The following is an 11020-nucleotide window of genomic DNA, read 5'->3' as shown; positions in this document are numbered from 1 at the left end:
GAGACAGGGAGAGAGAGAGAGAGTCTGATAGAGACAGGGAGGGAGAGAGAGAGTCTGATAGAGACAGGGAGAGAGAGTCTGATAGAGATAGGGTGGGAGAGGGAGTCTGATACAGACAGGGAGAGAGAGAGAGTCTGATAGAGACAGGGAGGGAGAGAGAGTCTGATAGAGACAGGGAGAGAGAGAGAGTCTGATAGAGACAGGGAGAGCGAGAGTCTGATAGAGACAGGGAGGGAGAGAGAGTCTGATAGAGACAGGGAGAGAGAGAGAGAGTCTGATAGAGACAGGGAGGGAGAGAGAGTCTGATAGAGACAGGGAGAGAGAGAGAGTCTGATAGAGACAGGGAGAGAGAGAGAGTCTGATAGAGACAGGGAGAGAGAGAGAGTCTGATAGAGACAGGGAGAGAGAGAGAGTCTGATAGAGACAGGGAGAGAGAGAGAGTCTGATAGAGACAGGGAGGGAGAGAGAGTCTGATAGAGACAGGGAGGGAGAGAGTCTGATGGAGACAGCGGGGGGAGAGAGAGTCTGATAGAGACAGGGAGGGAGAGAGTCTGATAGAGACAGGGAGGGAGAGAGAGTCTGATAGAGACAGGGAGAGAGAGAGAGAGTCTGATAGAGACAGGGAGGGAGAGAGAGTCTGATAGAGACAGGGAGAGAGAGAGAGTCTGATCGAGACAGGGAGAGAGAGAGAGTCTGATAGAGACAGGGAGAGAGAGTCTGATAGAGACAGGGAGGGAGAGCGAGTCTGATAGAGACAGGGAGAGAGAGAGAGAGTCTGATAGAGACAGGTAAGGAGAGAGAGTCTGATAGAGACAGGGAGAGAGAGAGAGTCTGATAGAGACAGGGAGAGAGAGAGAGTCTGATAGAGACAGGGAGAGAGAGTCTGATAGAGACAGGGAGAGAGAGTCTGATAGAGACAGGGAGGGAGAGAGAGTCTGATAGAGACAGGGAGAGAGAGAGAGTCTGATAGAGATAGGGAGGGAGAGAGAGTCTGATAGAGATAGGGAGGGAGAGAGAGTCTGATAGGGACAGGGAGGGAGAGAGAGTCTGATAGAGTCAGGGAGAGAGAGAGAGAGTCTGATAGAGACAGGGAGGGAGAGAGAGAGTCTGATAGAGACAGGGAGAGAGAGTCTGATAGAGATAGGGTGGGAGAGGGAGTCTGATACAGACAGGGAGAGAGAGAGAGTCTGATAGAGACAGGGAGGGAGAGAGAGTCTGATAGAGACAGGGAGAGAGAGAGAGTCTGATAGAGACAGGGAGAGAGAGAGTCTGATAGAGACAGGGAGAGAGAGAGAGTCTTATAGAGACAGGGAGAGAGAGTCTGACAGAGACGGGGAGAGAGAGAGAGTCTGATCGAGACAGGGAGAGAGAGACAGTCTGATAGAGACAAAGAGGGAGAGAGAGTCTGATAGAGACAGGGAGGGAGAGAGAGTCTGATAGAGACAGGGAGGGAGAGAGAGTCTGATAGAGGCAGGGAGAGAGAGAGAGTCTGATAGAGACAGGGAGGGAGAGAGAGTCTGATAGAGACAGGGAGGGAGAGAGAGTCTGATAGAGACAGGGAGAGAGAGAGAGAGTCTGATAGAGACAGGGAGGGAGAGAGAGTCTGATAGAGACAGGGAGAGAGAGAGAGTCTGATAGAGACAGGGAGGGAGAGAGAGTCTGATAGAGACAGGGAGAGAGAGTCTGATAGAGACAGGGAGAGAGAGAGAGTCTGATAGAGACAGGGAGAGAGAGAGAGTCTGATAGAGATAGGGAGGGAGAGAGAGTCTGATAGAGATAGGGAGGGAGAGAGAGTCTGATAGAGACAGGGAGGGAGAGAGAGTCTGATAGAGACAGGGAGAGAGAGAGAGAGTCTGATAGAGACAGGGAGGGAGAGAGACAGTCTGATAGAGACAGGGAGAGAGAGTCTGATAGAGATAGGGTGGGAGAGGGAGTCTGATACAGACAGGGAGAGAGAGAGAGTCTGATAGAGACAGGGAGGGAGAGAGAGTCTGATAGAGACAGGGAGAGAGAGAGAGTCTGACAGAGACAGGGAGGGAGAGAGAGTCTGATAGAGACAGGGAGAGCGAGAGTCTGATAGAGACAGGGAGGGAGAGAGAGTCTGATAGAGACAGGGAGAGAGAGAGAGAGTCTGATAGAGACAGGGAGGGAGAGAGAGTCTGATAGAGACAGGGAAGGAGAGAGAGTCTGATAGAGACAGGGAGAGAGAGAGAGCCTGATAGAGACAGGGAGAGAGAGAGAGTCTGATAGAGACAGGGAGGGAGAGAGAGTCTGATAGAGACAGGGAGGGAGAGAGTCTGATAGAGACAGCGGGGGGAGAGAGAGTCTGATAGAGACAGGGAGGGAGAGAGTCTGATAGAGACAGGGAGGGAGAGAGAGTCTGATAGAGACAGGGAGAGAGAGAGAGAGTCTGATAGAGACAGGGAGGGAGAGAGAGTCTGATAGAGACAGGGAGAGAGAGAGAGTCTGATAGAGACAGGGAGAGAGAGAGAGTCTGATAGAGACAGGGAGAGAGAGTCTGATAGAGACAGGGAGGGAGAGAGAGTCTGATAGAGACAGGGAGAGAGAGAGAGAGTCTGATAGAGACAGGGAGGGAGAGAGAGTCTGATAGAGACAGGGAGAGAGAGTCTGATAGAGACAGGGAGGGAGAGAGAGTCTGATAGAGACAGGGAGAGAGAGAGAGTCTGATAGAGATAGGGAGGGAGAGAGAGTCTGATAGAGATAGGGAGGGAGAGAGAGTCTGATAGAGACAGGGAGGGAGAGAGAGTCTGATAGAGTCAGGGAGAGAGAGAGAGAGTCTGATAGAGACAGGGAGGGAGAGAGAGAGTCTGATAGAGACAGGGAGAGAGAGTCTGATAGAGATAGGGTGGGAGAGGGAGTCTGATACAGACAGGGAGAGAGAGAGAGTCTGATTGGGACAGGGAGGGAGAGAGAGTCTGATAGAGACAGGGAGAGAGAGAGAGTCTGATAGAGACAGGGAGAGAGAGAGTCTGATAGAGACAGGGAGAGAGAGAGAGTCTTATAGAGACAGGGAGAGAGAGTCTGACAGAGGCAGGGAGGGAGAGAGAGTCTGATCGAGACAGGGAGAGAGAGAGAGTCTGATAGAGACAAAGAGGGAGAGAGAGTCTGATAGAGACAGGGAGGGAGAGAGATTCTGATAGAGACAGGGAGGGAGAGAGAGTCTGATAGAGGCAGGGAGAGAGAGAGAGTCTGATAGAGACAGGGAGGGAGAGAGAGTCTGATAGAGACAGGGAGGGAGAGAGAGTCTGATAGAGACAGGGAGAGAGAGAGAGAGTCTGATAGGGACAGGGAGGGAGAGAGAGTCTGATAGAGACAGGGAGAGAGAGAGAGTCTGATAGAGACAGGGAGGGAGAGAGAGTCTGATAGAGACAGGGAGAGAGAGTCTGATAGAGACAGGGAGAGAGAGAGAGTCTGATAGAGACAGGGAGAGAGAGAGAGAGTCTGATAGAGACAGGGAGGGAGAGAGAGTCTGATAGAGACAGGGAGGGAGAGAGTCTGATAGAGACAGCGGGGAGAGAGAGAGTCTGATAGAGACAGGGAGAGAGAGAGAGTCTGATAGAGACAGGGAGAGAGAGAGAGAGTCTGATAGAGACAGGGAGAGAGAGAGAGTCTGATAGAGACAGGGAGGGAGAGAGAGTCTGATAGAGACAGGGAGGGAGAGAGAGTCTGATAGAGACAGGGAGGGAGAGAGTCTGATAGAGACAGCGGGGAGAGAGAGAGTCTGATAGAGACAGGGAGGGAGAGAGAGTCTGATAGAGACAGGGAGAGAGAGAGAGTCTGATAGAGACAGGGAGGGAGAGAGAGTCTGATAGAGACAGGGAGAGAGAGTCTGATAGAGACAGGGAGAGAGAGAGAGTCTGATAGAGACAGGGAGGGAGAGAGAGTCTGATAGAGACAGGGAGGGAGAGACAGTCTGATAGAGACAGGGAGGGAGAGAGTCTGATAGAGACAGCGGGGGGAGAGAGAGTCTGATAGAGACAGGGAGAGAGAGTCTGATTGAGACAGGGAGAAAGAGAGAGAGTCTGATAGAGACAGGGAGAGAGAGAGTCTGATAGAGACAGGTAAGGAGAGAGAGTCTGATAGAGACAGGGAGGGAGAGAGAGTCTGATAGAGACAGGGAGAGAGAGAGAGTCTGATAGAGATAGGGAGGGAGAGAGAGTCTGATAGAGACAGGGAGAGAGAGAGAGAGTCTGATAGAGACAGGGAGGGAGAGAGAGTCTGATAGAGACAGGGAGAGAGAGAGAGTCTGATAGAGATAGGGAGGGAGAGAGAGCCTGATAGAGATAGGGAGGGAGAGAGAGTCTGATAGAGACAGGGAGGGAGAGAGAGTCTGATAGAGACAGGGAGAGAGAGAGAGTCTGATAGAGACAGGGAGAGCGAGAGAGAGTCTGATAGAGACAGGGAGAGAGAGAGTCTGATAGAGACAGGGAGGGAGAGAGAGTCTGATAGAGACAGGGAGAGAGAGAGAGTCTGATAGAGACAGGGAGAGAGAGAGAGTCTGATAGAGACAGGGAGGGAGAGAGACAGTCTGATAGAGACAGGGAGAGAGAGTCTGATAGAGATAGGGTGGGAGAGGGAGTCTGATACAGACAGGGAGAGAGAGAGAGTCTGATAGAGACAGGGAGGGAGAGAGAGTCTGATAGAGACAGGGAGAGAGAGAGAGTCTGATAGAGACAGGGAGGGAGAGAGAGTCTGATAGAGACAGGGAGAGCGAGAGTCTGATAGAGACAGGGAGGGAGAGAGAGTCTGATAGAGACAGGGAGAGAGAGAGAGTCTGATAGAGACAGGGAGAGAGAGAGAGTCTGATAGAGACAGGCAGAGAGAGAGAGTCTGATAGAGACATGGAGAGAGAGAGAGTCTGATAGAGACAGGGAGGGAGAGAGAGTCTGATAGAGACAGGGAGGGAGAGAGTCTGATAGAGACAGCGGGGGGAGAGAGAGTCTGATAGAGACAGGGAGGGAGAGAGTCTGATAGAGACAGGGAGGGAGAGAGAGTCTGATAGAGACAGGGAGAGAGAGAGAGAGTCTGATAGAGACAGGGAGGGAGAGAGAGTCTGATAGAGACAGGGAGAGAGAGAGAGTCTGATAGAGACAGGGAGAGAGAGAGAGTCTGATAGAGACAGGGAGAGAGAGTCTGATAGAGACAGGGAGAGAGAGAGTCTGATAGAGACAGGTAAGGAGACAGAGTCTGATAGAGACAGGGAGAGAGAGAGAGTCTGATAGAGACAGGGAGAGAGAGAGAGTCTGATAGAGATAGGGAGGGAGAGAGAGTCTGATAGAGACAGGGAGGGAGAGAGAGTCTGATAGAGACAGGGAGGGAGAGAGTCTGATAGAGACAGCGGGGAGAGAGAGAGTCTGATAGAGACAGGGAGGGAGAGAGAGTCTGATAGAGACAGGGAGGGAGAGAGAGTCTGATAGAGACAGGGAGACAGAGTCTGATAGTGACAGGGAGAGAGAGTCTGATAGAGACAGTGAGAGAGAGAGAGTCTGATAGAGACAGGGAGGGAGAGAGTCTGATAGACACAGGGAGAGTGAGAGAGTCTGATAGAGACGGAGGGAGAGAGAGTCTGATAGAGACAGGGAGGGAGAGAGAGTCTGATAGAGACAGGGAGAGAGAGAGAGTCTGATAGAGACAGGGAGAGAGAGAGTCTGATAGAGACAGGGAGGGAGAGAGAGTCTGATAGAGACAGGGAGGGAGAGAGAGTCTGATAGAGACAGGGAGAGAGAGAGAGAGTCTGATAGAGACAGGGAGAGAGAGAGAGTCTGATAGAGACAGGGAGAGAGAGAGAGTCTGATAGAGACAGGGAGAGAGAGAGAGAGTCTGATAGAGACAGGGAGAGAGAGAGAGTCTGATAGAGACAGGGAGGGAGAGAGAGTCTGATAGAGACAGGGAGGGAGAGAGAGTCTGATAGAGACACGGAGAGAGAGAGAGTCAGATAGAGACAGGGAGAGAGAGAGAGTCTGATAGAGACAGGGAGGGAGAGAGAGTCTGATAGAGACAGGGAGAGAGAGAGAGAGTCTGATAGAGACAGGGAGGGAGAGAGAGTCTGATAGAGACAGCGGGGAGAGAGAGAGTCTGATAGAGACAGGGAGGGAGAGAGAGTCTGATAGAGACACGGAGAGAGAGAGAGTCAGATAGAGACAGGGAGAGAGAGAGAGTCTGATAGAGACAGGGAGGGAGAGAGAGTCTGATAGAGACAGGGAGAGAGAGAGAGAGTCTGATAGAGACAGGGAGGGAGAGAGAGTCTGATAGAGACAGGGAGAGAGAGAGAGTCTGATAGAGACAGGGAGGGAGAGAGAGTCTGATAGAGACAGGGAGAGAGAGTCTGATGGAGACAGGGAGAGAGAGAGAGTCTGATAGAGACAGGGAGAGAGAGAGAGAGTCTGATAGAGACAGGTAAGGAGAGAGAGTCTGATAGAGACAGGGAGGGAGAGAGAGTCTGATAGAGACAGGGAGAGAGAGAGAGTCTGATAGAGACAGGGAGAGAGAGAGAGAGTCTGATAGAGACAGGTAAGGAGAGAGAGTCTGATAGAGACAGGGAGGGAGAGAGAGTCTGATAGAGACAGGGAGAGAGAGAGAGTCTGATAGAGATAGGGAGGGAGAGAGAGTCTGATAGAGATAGGGAGGGAGAGAGAGTCTGATAGAGACAGGGAGGGAGAGAGAGTCTGATAGAGACAGGGAGAGAGAGAGAGAGTCTGATAGAGACAGGGAGGGAGAGAGAGAGTCTGATAGAGACAGGGAGAGAGAGTCTGATAGAGATAGGGTGGGAGAGGGAGTCTGATACAGACAGGGAGAGAGAGAGAGTCTGATAGAGACAGGGAGGGAGAGAGAGTCTGATAGAGACAGGGAGAGAGAGAGAGTCTGATAGAGACAGGGAGAGCGAGAGTCTGATAGAGACAGGGAGGGAGAGAGAGTCTGATAGAGACAGGGAGAGAGAGAGAGAGTCTGATAGAGACAGGGAGGGAGAGAGAGTCTGATAGAGACAGGGAGAGAGAGAGAGTCTGATAGAGACAGGGAGAGAGAGAGAGTCTGATAGAGACAGGGAGAGAGAGAGAGTCTGATAGAGACAGGGAGAGAGAGAGAGTCTGATAGAGACAGGGAGAGAGAGAGAGTCTGATAGAGACAGGGAGGGAGAGAGAGTCTGATAGAGACAGGGAGGGAGAGAGTCTGATGGAGACAGCGGGGGGAGAGAGAGTCTGATAGAGACAGGGAGGGAGAGAGTCTGATAGAGACAGGGAGGGAGAGAGAGTCTGATAGAGACAGGGAGAGAGAGAGAGAGTCTGATAGAGACAGGGAGGGAGAGAGAGTCTGATAGAGACAGGGAGAGAGAGAGAGTCTGATCGAGACAGGGAGAGAGAGAGAGTCTGATAGAGACAGGGAGAGAGAGTCTGATAGAGACAGGGAGGGAGAGCGAGTCTGATAGAGACAGGGAGAGAGAGAGAGAGTCTGATAGAGACAGGTAAGGAGAGAGAGTCTGATAGAGACAGGGAGAGAGAGAGAGTCTGATAGAGACAGGGAGAGAGAGAGAGTCTGATAGAGACAGGGAGAGAGAGTCTGATAGAGACAGGGAGAGAGAGTCTGATAGAGACAGGGAGGGAGAGAGAGTCTGATAGAGACAGGGAGAGAGAGAGAGTCTGATAGAGATAGGGAGGGAGAGAGAGTCTGATAGAGATAGGGAGGGAGAGAGAGTCTGATAGAGACAGGGAGGGAGAGAGAGTCTGATAGAGTCAGGGAGAGAGAGAGAGAGTCTGATAGAGACAGGGAGGGAGAGAGAGAGTCTGATAGAGACAGGGAGAGAGAGTCTGATAGAGATAGGGTGGGAGAGGGAGTCTGATACAGACAGGGAGAGAGAGAGAGTCTGATAGAGACAGGGAGGGAGAGAGAGTCTGATAGAGACAGGGAGAGAGAGAGAGTCTGATAGAGACAGGGAGAGAGAGAGTCTGATAGAGACAGGGAGAGAGAGAGAGTCTTATAGAGACAGGGAGAGAGAGTCTGACAGAGACGGGGAGAGAGAGAGAGTCTGATCGAGACAGGGAGAGAGAGACAGTCTGATAGAGACAAAGAGGGAGAGAGAGTCTGATAGAGACAGGGAGGGAGAGAGAGTCTGATAGAGACAGGGAGGGAGAGAGAGTCTGATAGAGGCAGGGAGAGAGAGAGAGTCTGATAGAGACAGGGAGGGAGAGAGAGTCTGATAGAGACAGGGAGGGAGAGAGAGTCTGATAGAGACAGGGAGAGAGAGAGAGAGTCTGATAGAGACAGGGAGGGAGAGAGAGTCTGATAGAGACAGGGAGAGAGAGAGAGAGTCTGATAGAGACAGGGAGGGAGAGAGAGTCTGATAGAGACAGGGAGAGAGAGTCTGATAGAGACAGGGAGAGAGAGAGAGTCTGATAGAGACAGGGAGAGAGAGAGAGTCTGATAGAGATAGGGAGGGAGAGAGAGTCTGATAGAGATAGGGAGGGAGAGAGAGTCTGATAGAGACAGGGAGGGAGAGAGAGTCTGATAGAGACAGGGAGAGAGAGAGAGAGTCTGATAGAGACAGGGAGGGAGAGAGACAGTCTGATAGAGACAGGGAGAGAGAGTCTGATAGAGATAGGGTGGGAGAGGGAGTCTGATACAGACAGGGAGAGAGAGAGAGTCTGATAGAGACAGGGAGGGAGAGAGAGTCTGATAGAGACAGGGAGAGAGAGAGAGTCTGACAGAGACAGGGAGGGAGAGAGAGTCTGATAGAGACAGGGAGAGCGAGAGTCTGATAGAGACAGGGAGGGAGAGAGAGTCTGATAGAGACAGGGAGAGAGAGAGAGAGTCTGATAGAGACAGGGAGGGAGAGAGAGTCTGATAGAGACAGGGAGGGAGAGAGAGTCTGATAGAGACAGGGAGAGAGAGAGAGCCTGATAGAGACAGGGAGAGAGAGAGAGTCTGATAGAGACAGGGAGGGAGAGAGAGTCTGATAGAGACAGGGAGGGAGAGAGTCTGATAGAGACAGCGGGGGGAGAGAGAGTCTGATAGAGACAGGGAGGGAGAGAGTCTGATAGAGACAGGGAGGGAGAGAGAGTCTGATAGAGACAGGGAGAGAGAGAGAGAGTCTGATAGAGACAGGGAGGGAGAGAGAGTCTGATAGAGACAGGGAGAGAGAGAGAGTCTGATAGAGACAGGGAGAGAGAGAGAGTCTGATAGAGACAGGGAGAGAGAGTCTGATAGAGACAGGGAGGGAGAGAGATTCTGATAGAGACAGGGAGGGAGAGAGAGTCTGATAGAGGCAGGGAGAGAGAGAGAGTCTGATAGAGACAGGGAGGGAGAGAGAGTCTGATAGAGACAGGGAGGGAGAGAGAGTCTGATAGAGACAGGGAGAGAGAGAGAGAGTCTGATAGGGACAGGGAGGGAGAGAGAGTCTGATAGAGACAGGGAGAGAGAGAGAGTCTGATAGAGACAGGGAGGGAGAGAGAGTCTGATAGAGACAGGGAGAGAGAGTCTGATAGAGACAGGGAGAGAGAGAGAGTCTGATAGAGACAGGGAGAGAGAGAGAGAGTCTGATAGAGACAGGGAGGGAGAGAGAGTCTGATAGAGACAGGGAGGGAGAGAGTCTGATAGAGACAGCGGGGAGAGAGAGAGTCTGATAGAGACAGGGAGAGAGAGAGAGTCTGATAGAGACAGGGAGAGAGAGAGAGAGTCTGATAGAGACAGGGAGAGAGAGAGAGTCTGATAGAGACAGGGAGGGAGAGAGAGTCTGATAGAGACAGGGAGGGAGAGAGAGTCTGATAGAGACAGGGAGGGAGAGAGTCTGATAGAGACAGCGGGGAGAGAGAGAGTCTGATAGAGACAGGGAGGGAGAGAGAGTCTGATAGAGACAGGGAGAGAGAGAGAGTCTGATAGAGACAGGGAGGGAGAGAGAGTCTGATAGAGACAGGGAGAGAGAGTCTGATAGAGACAGGGAGAGAGAGAGAGTCTGATAGAGACAGGGAGGGAGAGAGAGTCTGATAGAGACAGGGAGGGAGAGACAGTCTGATAGAGACAGGGAGGGAGAGAGTCTGATAGAGACAGCGGGGGGAGAGAGAGTCTGATAGAGACAGGGAGAGAGAGTCTGATTGAGACAGGGAGAGAGAGAGAGAGTCTGATAGAGACAGGGAGAGAGAGAGTCTGATAGAGACAGGTAAGGAGAGAGAGTCTGATAGAGACAGGGAGGGAGAGAGAGTCTGATAGAGACAGGGAGAGAGAGAGAGTCTGATAGAGATAGGGAGGGAGAGAGAGTCTGATAGAGACAGGGAGAGAGAGAGAGAGAGTCTGATAGAGACAGGGAGGGAGAGAGAGTCTGATAGAGACAGGGAGAGAGAGAGAGTCTGATAGAGATAGGGAGGGAGAGAGAGCCTGATAGAGATAGGGAGGGAGAGAGAGTCTGATAGAGACAGGGAGGGAGAGAGAGTCTGATAGAGACAGGGAGAGAGAGAGAGTCTGATAGAGACAGGGAGAGCGAGAGAGAGTCTGATAGAGACAGGGAGAGAGAGAGTCTGATAGAGACAGGGAGGGAGAGAGAGTCTGATAGAGACAGGGAGAGAGAGAGAGTCTGATAGAGACAGGGAGAGAGAGAGAGTCTGATAGAGACAGGGAGGGAGAGAGACAGTCTGATAGAGACAGGGAGAGAGAGTCTGATAGAGATAGGGTGGGAGAGGGAGTCTGATACAGACAGGGAGAGAGAGAGAGTCTGATAGAGACAGGGAGGGAGAGAGAGTCTGATAGAGACAGGGAGAGAGAGAGAGTCTGATAGAGACAGGGAGGGAGAGAGAGTCTGATAGAGACAGGGAGAGCGAGAGTCTGATAGAGACAGGGAGGGAGAGAGAGTCTGATAGAGACAGGGAGAGAGAGAGAGTCTGATAGAGACAGGGAGAGAGAGAGAGTCTGATAGAGACAGGCAGAGAGAGAGAGTCTGATAGAGACAGGGAGAGAGAGAGAGTCTGATAGAGACAGGGAGGGAGAGAGAGTCTGATAGAGACAGGGAGGGAGAGAG

This window comes from Carcharhinus amblyrhynchos, unplaced genomic scaffold (assembly GCF_965287045.1).
Source record: "Carcharhinus amblyrhynchos unplaced genomic scaffold, sCarAmb.v2.hapA chromosome_157, whole genome shotgun sequence".
In the NCBI taxonomy this organism is placed as follows: domain Eukaryota; kingdom Metazoa; phylum Chordata; class Chondrichthyes; order Carcharhiniformes; family Carcharhinidae; genus Carcharhinus; species Carcharhinus amblyrhynchos.
This window is presented reverse-complemented; position numbering follows the sequence as displayed.